This window comes from Procambarus clarkii, chromosome 38 (genome assembly GCF_040958095.1).
Source record: "Procambarus clarkii isolate CNS0578487 chromosome 38, FALCON_Pclarkii_2.0, whole genome shotgun sequence".
Taxonomy (NCBI): Eukaryota; Metazoa; Arthropoda; class Malacostraca; order Decapoda; family Cambaridae; genus Procambarus; species Procambarus clarkii.
The window spans coordinates 18673378-18684801 of record NC_091187.1 but is presented as its reverse complement, the minus strand read 5'-3'; the positions used below and the strand labels follow the sequence as shown (position 1 = coordinate 18684801).

The 11424-nt window shown below is 38.8% G+C and overlaps 1 protein-coding gene across 3 annotated transcripts in view; it reads right to left on the bottom strand.

Annotated features, from left to right (window-relative positions):
- Positions 1-11424, bottom strand: part of LOC123747552 (uncharacterized) — a 71650-nt gene that overhangs the window by 38376 nt on the left and 21850 nt on the right. The gene's annotated exons all lie outside the window — the stretch shown is intronic.

Sequence of the window (11424 nt, the reverse complement as noted above, 5' to 3'; positions counted from 1 at the left end):
GGGGCTTCGAGCCTCATAAGTGGGTCCGAACGAGCAACTTAAGATGGTCCCCGAGCCCCCTAAAGTGTTCCGAGCAGCAGTAAAAAGACAGAATAATTTTAACTGTGGGATCACTAAGGAATTTATATATGAAAATGTCTGGAAGATTCATAATATATATATATATATATATATATATATATATATATATATATATATATATATATATATATATATATATATATATATCCCACCTCCACTTTTCTCCTGTCAATTTATCTTTCTCGTTCTCTCGCTCTTCACTGTCATAGTTTGAGAGTAAACTGTGAGTGTGTGGGAATTGCTGCGAGCCAGTAAGCATAAACAACTCTACGGAAGACACACGCCAGATTTAATTTAAAACTAAATGAAACTATCAACTATGGATGTTGGTATTTTTCATAACATGGCACTTGGGCTGTCCCCGAATGACCTATTACACTCACATTCGCCTCATGTTTCATGAGTGGAAGGTCTGTGAGTCCATCCTGATGAGTCTGGTCTCACCCTTCGGCTTCTCACTTTCATGAGAGTTACATAGCATTTAATTGAATGGATACTAACAATGTCAACACAAATTAGATTTTTGGATCAGGCTTTAGATGAACTGTTACAGGACAACAGCTCTTAGGGTTGTAGATTCTTTATAATATGACCATCATTCATAATGAACCCTTGTCTTAATTCCAGTCTTAATTCCAAGATCTTCCATTTTCTAACTTTTCTATTAATCAGATTACCTCGCATTAATTTATATTTTTATGTGAATATTTGTGACGTGATAGTGTTGTTTATATTCCAAGGCGCTCTAGCTGTGTTTTTTTTTCGATACCATCGGCGATACAATTTCCGATACCTTATCCAATGTATTTTTCGATACCATTGCTGGTTTTGTGTGCATAATATCAGAGGCTATAGATACTACCATAACACAATTTGAGTCTCATCCCCCCCCCCTCTCTCTCTCTCTCTCTCTCTCTCTCTCTCTCTCTCTCTCTCTCTCTCTCTCTCTCTCTCTCTCTCTCTCTCTCTCTCTCTCTCTCTCTCTCTCTCTCTCTCTCTCTCTCTCTCTCTCTCTCTCTCTCTCTCTCTCTCTCTCTCTCTCTCTCTCTCTCTCTCTCTCTCTCTCTCTCTCTCTCTCTCTCTCTCTCTCTCTCTCTCTCTCTCTCTCTCTCTCTCTCTCTCTCTCTCTCTCTCTCTTTCGCTCTCGCTCTCTCGTCCTTTAAAATCAATAACTTCAAAAGTTGGAAGCGAACAATGAATCTTCCTCACCAGAAGCACTACGTTCCTGGTCGGCCTGGTAAGATGTTATGGCAAAGTGATACAGGCGGTTTAGAAGGGGGCAGTTGAAGGGGGGATTGTGATACAGAGGAGGTGAGATGGTGATTGTGGAGAAGTGAAGGATAGGTGAATGAAAGCAGTGTCTGAGAAATGAGAGAGAGGTTTGGGTAATCGGCAGCGAGGGATGAATTAGTGATTGGAGGAAGCGATAGGACGTGAGATGAGGGAGAAAGAAGAAAGAAAGGGAGGTGTAGATGGAATTAAGGCAGGGCGATAGTAGGAAGGGACAGAGGGAAAGAAAATGTGAAAGAGGGAGGGAGGGAGGGAGATTCATCAGGTTCTCTGTACGTTAAATCATTTCAGATCCAAAAGGATTTGAGAATTCCGACTCACTGTAAAAAAAAAAAAGGTTTACAGCCCCTCTATGCAAAATTGTCGTTCCTTATTACGTTTGGTTGTTGTTTCTGTTGTAAATTTATTCAAGTCCCTTATTTTACGTTCCCAAGCCCCTCTTCGTTCACGCAAGCCCCTCCTCACATACTCAATTTCCTCACGATTTCTCACAATTATCCTCACGGTTTTTTTTCTGTATTCAGTAATTATTTAGAGAGTGATGCTTACAAAAATTAATTTACTTAATAATATAGCAATATTATGCGGTATAATATATCATCAGGTGTTGGCATTATAGAATCTCTCTCAACTTTTAAACTTTTCGATATAAACTTCTTTCCAGCGGATAACAAGACGGAGGAAGGAGTCATGAAAGATTTAATTGACACAGACGCGTCGGCTGTCTCTACTAACCAGAAGATATTGCTAACCACACACTGCAAGATTTAGACTTGTGCCAGCCTCCTCGCGAAGATCTCTCCCGACATCAAACGGAACTCCCGGAACGACTTGAAAGAGATGAGTTCTCTATGACGGCACTTGTTCACTTGTGGCTGTCAGCCCCAATCATCTCAATATATAAGTAAAAAACATCTCCTGCTAAGGCGCTTGACAATACACAGATAAAAGGATCTATGAAGGTCACACACACACACACACACACACACACACACACACACACACACACACACACACACACACACACACACACTCCAATGCGTTATGTGTGGTTTCCTCCGAGGCTATGGGTCCCCCTTCTTCCAGCCAGAGGTGGTACTCCCTTCCCTATTTAAAATATATATATATATATATATATATATATATATATATATATATATATATATATATATATATATATATATATATATATATATATATATATATATATATATATATATATATATATATATATATATACCCACATAGCAGTCCTCTTACAGCCTTCGTAACAAAAATCGTCAAAAAATATTCAGAAGGCTGAATGGTCCCCTTTAACTCCCTCAATTCATCGGGTAAGTGCATCCCATTTTTTGCACAGAGAATTGTAGAAATGTTGGCAAGGCAGTTTCTAACTTGCCAAACCTACTTTTTTATTTTTTTATTAATGTAATATGGTGTTGAGTTACCTATTCGTTGATAACATTTCATGGGGTTATGATGGGGGGGGGGGAGAGGCAAGGGGTAGGTTAATCATTTTGTTATATATAAATATATATATATATATATATATATATATATATATATATATATATATATATATATATATATATATATATATATGTGTGTGTGTGTGTGTGTGTGTGTGTGTGTGTGTGTGTGTGTGTGTGTGTGTGTGTGTGTGTGTGTGTGTGTGTGTGTGTGTGTGTGTGTGTGTGTGTGTGTGTGTGTGTGTGTGTGTGTGTGTGTGTGTGTAAGTCACAAAGAATTTAACGTGATAAACAATTTGAAATATATAACCAAAAAAATTTTAAACTTAAAAACATAATTACTTAAGCGAACAGTTTAATATAATTATTGATAGTTAATTTCACATACTGACTTATTGCTCTACATTTTCGCGAATGTTTTATCACTTCATGGAATTGCGTTGTAACAAGATATTTCCGTTGTTATTGTTGCTAGTGTACATGTGTACCGATACAAGATGTGCAAGCATTAATATGTAAAACTCAGATATTCCAATATTTTACACATCTCATAATTTTACAAATACGTATTCAAATAACAAGGTTATTCCAAGCAAACACAATGGGAGGAAGGCAATTATCAAATGCCAGTTAAATACAGGTCAATACTCTTAGCTGCTTGAGTGATTCCTTTACGAGAAAAAGAGGTTTTTCAACTGTGTGCTTTTGCTTCTGCCTCTTACCACAATGACGTTGGTACTGTGTGGTAGCTGTTCCTAGTTAGAGGACCTGTGAGAGGTGAAGGATTACTTCCTGCTACACAAAAATGGCTAAGCAGGTTAGTTAAGGATGTTAGCATTAGTACAGGTGGAGGATGTGAGGCAGGAGGATGAGGAGGATGGAGGAAGAGTAGGCAGAGAGGGAGGACGTAAATGAAAGAGGGAAGAGTAAAATGAGGTAAAAATTCAGGTAAATGAATGAGAAAGATAATAGGAAGGAAGAAGAATAAGATGAAACAAAGAAGAATAGGTAGAAAAAGTCCTGCATTGGAAGGGTCAAGTTTTGGTTACTATATATATTAAATATCCTCGTATTCTTACCGTTCATAAGAAATTGAATATTGGAATAAGGATAAGGAATTGGGCCCCGTCCCATCCAATTCCTTATCCTAACCCCTTCCAAGTGCTGTATAGTAGTAATGGCTTGGCGCCTTCCCCTGGTAACTACCTAACTATCCTTGTTGACAATTTGACCTTTGAAGGGAGGTGAGTTGTCCAGAATGATTTATGAAAACTATCACGACTCACGCGATGATAAAAATTTCGAAAAATAGTCTTATGAAACTATCAACAGGCACATAAAAAAACTTTCAATATGTTCCTTGATTCTTAATGCCATGAACCATGAATATAAAAATTCTTTGATATCGCTGAATCGAATTGAAAGAGAACTGACAAACACTGAGGATCTGACTAATAGGGATTGGAACGACTTATAGATAGCAAAAACACCATCATTCATATCTAGTATATTCGATGTGAATATTATCCTCCTGAAAACAAAACAAAACAAAAATATTGGATCCATGCCCTATCCATGCCCATGCCCATGCCCATGCCCAATACAAAAATATTGGATCCATGCCCATACCCAATACAAAAATATTGGATCCATGCCCATGCCCAATACAAAAATATTGGATCCATGCCCATGCCCAATACAAAAATATTGGATCCATGCCCATGCCCAATACAAAAATATTGGATCCATGCCCATGCCCAATACAAAAATATTGGATCCATGCCCTATCCATGCCCAAGCCCAATACAAAAATATTGGATCCATGCCCTATCCATGCCCATGCCCAATACAAAAATATTGGATCCATGCCCTATCCATGCCCATGCCCAATACAAAAATATTGGATCCATGCCCTACCCTAAACATTGATGTTTATCTACCGGAGAGAGAACGACTGTTTTCTTGAAGACAATCAATACTACCACCGCTGATGTGATGGAGAGACAAGAGGAAGCAGACCTGAGAAAGTTGATGTGTTTGGCAGGAACTTGTGATTCTCAAGTTCTGGAGAAGACAACAACGACTTTGAGGGAAAAAAAATGAGATAAAACTCTGCTAAGCGCCGCAATTTCTGGATGATCCCAACAAGTTTTCTGAGCCAGATTTCACTGGTTTAAAAAAAATCAGCGCTTTAAGAAAGCAAGAGAAAGAAGAGAAGGAAATTTGGCGTCATAAGGTTCTACACAGCAGAGAAAAGACGATTTATGGATGGACGACACAACGAGGTTCTGTACATGTGTAAGGAGACATGCTATGTATAGACAACAGCCGAATGCAACCCTGTTCTAACGATCAGATGTAAATAAATATAGATTTCTAAACTACTTAAATTACACACGACTTAATAAGGGTCCAGGACTGACCGCAACATCTTCGTTTCATACATGTTTCATACATCGTTTCATACTCACCATACATGCGTTCCCTGTCAAGCATCCCTCTAGTGAATCTTCCTAACTGGATGAACATAACAGTCTCACACACCGTGAAGATTGTGTTCCAGGGGTGCCCGAACACCACCGACTATCAGCTGTTATTAGCTGCATTTAGAAACGCATTCCTGCAAATGCAATTCATGAAATTTGTTCCCTAATCTCTTTCCCATGACATAGCCTTTAAGAATGCAAATGAACTGGTATAAAGTGCAAATGAACTGGCATTCAGCACTGGCACAGGCGAGACGAAGAAAATAACCGAGAGGGAATTAAATTAAGCTCACCATATTCTACACAAGGAAAATGATTTTGTAGGAAGGGTGAGAGGCAGAGAGGAGTTGAGTGCACAAGGGAACAGGACCATAATATTGAGTTTTATTGCAAGATTAATACAAGGCTGTCGAAGGGTTTCCAAGTCTTGGTGATGAGCGTTGAACACCAGGGATGTTGCAACTGGAGGCTTCCATCCGGCTGACCAGTCTTGAGGCTACATTATCGCTGTTATTGACGGTATCTGGCTGTCACGTTTGGTGATGTTACTGATGCTAGTAATGGCGGTGGTAGAGGTAATGGTCAAGCCGGTTGTTGGTGGTGGCCTCCTGTCACGTAGTGCTCGGGAGAGAGAGGAGAGGGGAAGAGAGGGAGAGAGAGAAACACAGGGAGAGACAGGGGAAAAGAAAATCGGTGAAAAGTGTTTCTGTTTCGAGTAGATAGTGTAGCGCACAGAGCGATGACAACGTTGGTAGAAAATCACTAAGTCTTGCTCTGTTGTAGGTAACGTGTGGTTTGTTTTGGCGTTAACAGGGAAAATATTTTACACAAAATATTGACTCTTTTCAATTTGGAGTTTAGGTACGGCGTGTTTGCAGTCGCAAATGCTGGGTGTTGGTTGGTATGGTTGATACTTGGTTGATACCTGGTTGATGGGGTTCTCGGAGTTCTTCTACTCCCCAAGCCCGGCCCGGGGCCAGACTTGACTTGTGAGAGTTTGGTCCACCAGACTGTGGCTTGGAGCGACCCGCAGGCTCACATACCCACCACAGCCCGGTTGGTCCGGCACTCCTTGAAGGAAACAATCTAGTTTCCTCTTGAAGATGTCCACGGTTGTTCCTGTAATGGTAGTGCCTCATGTGATCTGGTGGTGGTAGTGAGGGTGTGGTGGTTGGTAGGGGTTGTGGTGGTGGTGGTGGTTTTGGTGGTAGGGGATGTGGTGGTTGGTGGTGGGTTGTGGTAGTGGGAGATGTAGTGTTTGGTCGTTGGTGGTAGTTGTGGTGGTAGGGGTGTGGTGGTGGTAGTGGTGGTGGTGGTTTTGGAAGTAGGGATTGTGGTGGTTATGGTAGTGGAGGTTGTGGTATTGGTGGTTGTAGTAGTGGGAGTTGTGGTAGTTTGGGTGGTGGTGGTGGTTGTAGTAGTGGTGGAGGATCTGGTGGGAGGTTGTGATAAGGAGGGGAGGAAATTATGGTGGTAGTGATGATAATAGTTATGGATTTTTTTTTCGCTGGTAAAATACATATTTATTTAAATTAAACTCCTTCTCAAGACTGAACTGAGCCTCAGTAAACAGCCGAGTATCGTAATTAGATCAAACTTGTCCCAGAGGCGACGGGGCAATTCTCTGAGGAAGCAAATGGAAGCTGATTGGTGTACCTTAATTATATCCATAGTTTTCCCTATTAAACGTAATACATTATCAAATACATCGAATAACTATCATCACGTCTTCAAGCTCACGTTCTTCATTGCAAAAACTACATAAATTGTATAATACATGCGTTGTATTGAAATAAATCTACATGGACTCTTGCTCGACAAAACACCTACTTCTATGAGAAACCAAATTACATAGCATCTTAATATACATTTATTTAAAAAAAATATATAAATCTCATTTATTGAATTACCAGACAATATCTTATAACGAAACTGTAGTATTGGGAGATGATTACGCCTCGTTGACGGTGGCCAATCAGCGGGCTGAACAGCCTAGTTCTCGTTATAGCACGTCATATTTTGACGTTTATGGCCAAATATTTGTGTACAAGAAAATGGCAGTGGCTCGCGAAATTGACATAGTGTTCCGTTTTCTGTTTGTGGTTTTTTTGGTTGGTTAGGTTAGGGCACCTTAGTACGACCTTAAGTTAAAGGTTTTGACGTTAGGTAATGCATACGTCAAAATGGGACGTATTATAATGAGAACAGGTTGGATGATTAGAGTTTATGCATGCGCGCGCGCCAGCCCGTCCTCCAAAAATGGGGTGGTAAATGTAAGAAGACTAATAAGTGCAATTATGTACTATTCATAGCAGTTAGGAATTGTACTTATTTTCACTTAGTATTAAATCGTACTGTCAAATATATTGTGAATATTTGAGTTTACCTGAAAAACTGAATAGAAAACCACAACCTCACCTAACCGTCTTAGTTTCTGAAGATAATAATTTTATTGCTTCTTAATTACAATTAGTACTTAACCTATAGCTATATTGATATTACAGTTTTATAAAACTTAAAAATCTAAACTAAAATATATCAATAAATTGTAAAGTAACTCAGGATATTTTAAAATTTTGTATAAAATCTGTATTGTTTAATAAACCTGAAAAAAAATTCCTGATATTTAAAACTTGTGCATTGCTAATTGAAATTGAAAACTTCATCCTAAAATTCTAAGTGTGTTAACAGAAAACGAGGAGAATTAAATCGGGGGAGGGAGTTTGGTAAATGTAACAGCCCCATAAGTTCAATTATGCACTGTTTATGACAGTAAGAAAGTGTACTTATTACACTTAGTATTAAATCGTACTGTCAATTCGGAATTCAATTCGCGCACACACACCCACACACACACATCTGTACATCAGTTGATTGACGGTTGAGAGGCGGGACCAAAGAGCCAAAGCTCAACTCCCGCAAGCACAATTAGGTGAGTACTACCAAGATAAACAGTATAGGAGCAGCCTTGTCATAGAACTTTTCGAGAAAACTGTATCAATGATAAAATTCATCGCATTGAACTCTGCGGAATTTTCAGGATGATAAAATAAGAAACATCTTTGGACCAAACTTCACACAAATTCATATAGCATAATTAATTCAGAAGAAATAATTAATGTAATGTAATTATTTCCGATATCATTATTATTTCCATAGCTAATGCTAAGTATATGAGCTGACCAATAAGGTCATTAACACTAATAGCAATTTACAGACAAATTAGCGAATTTTTTTTCGCTGTTAGCGAAATTTTGTGAGTTGATGAGTACAGTTCATAGTAATGTACTGCTCCTAATTGTCCCTCTGTTTCGTTCATTTCACGACAACATATTTTACCAAATTTATAATTTAACGTCCTAAAAATATTTTTGTTTAATTTACACCAATTAAAAAATTAAAAAAAGTACATAAAATATATCAATATTCCCCAAAGTGGTTATCATCAACTTGCACCAAAAACAACAAATGGAAAAATATAATTTTATAAATTCTTAGTAGCATTATAAATAATCAGGTTCATCATCTTCTCACTAGAGTGTAATTATACTCCAAGAGCTTTCCTCGATCCCTAAGCGGCTGATTGCTACGTGCAGCAGTTTATGACGCTATGAATGTCGCAATTGCACACGACCACCGGACACTCTCCATTCCACGGATATCCTGCAATGTCCTTGTATCCTCTGTTATCTTGTGCGAGGTATTGTTCCGCTTAAGTGATGGCCTGCGAGCTCCAGAACATTTTCATTGTTTTAAACACGCTTTCATTATCACTATAGAGAGAGAGGCAGAGAGAGAGTATATGTGTGTCTATTTAGTAAGGTATTTGTGCCTAGAGGAAAGGGAGGGATCTGTCAGGAGAACTCGCCAAGCAGTTACGACTATATAGCACTTGGAAAGGGGTCAGGATAAGGATTAGTGATGAGACGGGATAGAAATGGTGCCCAATCACTTGGACAGTCGGGGATTGAACGCCGATCTGCTTGAAGCGAGACCGTCACTTTATCGTCAGGCCCTATTGGGGCGTATTTGTGCGTAGAGAATCGAGCTGTAACCTCTTGAAACCAGCCTTTTCATCCATGGGTTGTGTAATGCAATGACTCCTAGTCTATTAGCTTTATCCTATCTACTAGGCCAACTAATGTCTATTCTCAGGATGCCATCCACAACAGCTGTCTAAAGCACAAGTACCTACTTACTGCTTGGTGAATCGGTGCATCAGCTACAAGGAAACGTTTCCCAATTGGTTCTGACTTGATATCATGTAATTACTACTAGTGCATTCCATGTATTAACTACTCTGACACAGACAAAATAATTTCAATGTCTCTTTAGCTCATATTTAGTACTAATTTCTCCACCTGTGTTCCCTTGTTCAACTATCACCTTTGCAAATTAATCTGTCTTTATCTACCTTATCAATTCCCCTAAGAATTTTGTATTTGGTAATCGTGTCTCCCCTAATATGTCTCCCAGCATTGTATATGTGTGTCTGGGGTGAAGGAGGCGAAAACCTTGTCTTTATATATACAAAGTAGGAAAAAGTAGCAAAATCCCATTCACCCATTATATTAATGTTATGGATTATCGACCTAATATCGGCTATTACCTGCCACAAAGAACTTAACTAACTACCACACAGAACCTTACTGACTGCGGGCATTGACATCATAAATAATTAATGCCAAATTCATCTGGGTAATTAATATTTTAATTCCATCTTCATACGTATAATTTTATTTCAGCAACATTTACCATCATCATAATACTTTCTGAAACCATCACTATAATTATGTTATGATGATGTCTTATCACAGACATAAGATAAAACATAATAACATAAGATAAAAACACACACTTGGGAATTTGTGAAATTTATGAATAGAAATTATACCAAGTCTTTCACACACATTCCTGAGTGCTTTATGAAGGTGTGAGTGTGTGGTTAGGTTCGTCTAATCTAATAGATTAATCGATTAGATCAACGTTTAATCTAATCGATTAGACGTTGAGATATAAGTCTCGTCTTCACCACCCACTCAGACCTTGATAAAGCACTCAGAAGAGTGTGAAAGACTTGGTGTAATTTCTTTACATTAATTTTACAAATACACAAGTGTATGCTTTTGTATATTATAATTAATGAAAGTATCATTATAGTTGTTTATTATTATTATAATTAATGACACATACAAATTAATGACATCATCATTATATTTGACATCATAGATGACATCATCTCTAGTTTAATCGTTCATAATATTATAACTTTGATGACGAGTTGTTATTTTGACTATCATTCATACTCATCACTAGGTGGGAGCCGGTGGCTGAACGGAGAGAACACTGGACGCGTGATCCTGTGGTCCCGGGTTCGATCCCGGGCGCCGGCGAGAAACAATGGGCAGAGTTTCTTTCACCTTGATGTCCCTGTTACCTAGCAGTAAATAGGTAACTGGGAGTTAGTCAGCTGTCACTGGCTGCTTCCTGGGGGGGTGGAGGCCTGGTTGAGGACCGGGCCGCGGGTACACTAAGCCCCGAAATCATCTTAAGATAACCTCAAGAAGATAGCTGTCGTGTTATCGTCTTCCACGAATCCTCATCGGCCTCTTCTATTCCGTTATTTCGTATCATCAACAAACATCACAATACCGCCCCCTCCCGCCCTCACTAATGTGACCCCTGTCATTACAATCACTATACTATCGCTATCAAAACCATATCACTATCATCATCACCACCAACTATAATCACCTTCACTATAACTACGATAATCACCATTACTGTCCTCACCATCATGCAAAAACTATCTTCACCCTTAATGTCGTTTCAAAGAAAAACTAACATCACCATCTACTGTCATCTCCCTTGCTATCACTATCATCTTCATTATCACCAGCATCACCATCATTATCACCACTATTATCACCATTTCCATCGTCGTCACAATTATCGACACAAAGACCAGGAATTTGATGATTCTGCAGATTATATGAACTTAATTTTGGTAACACCGTTACTAATTTCCCTCTCAATCACCAACCTCCTCTTCCTCCTTCTCCCCCTCTTTTCCATCTCCTTCTCCTCCTGTTCCATCT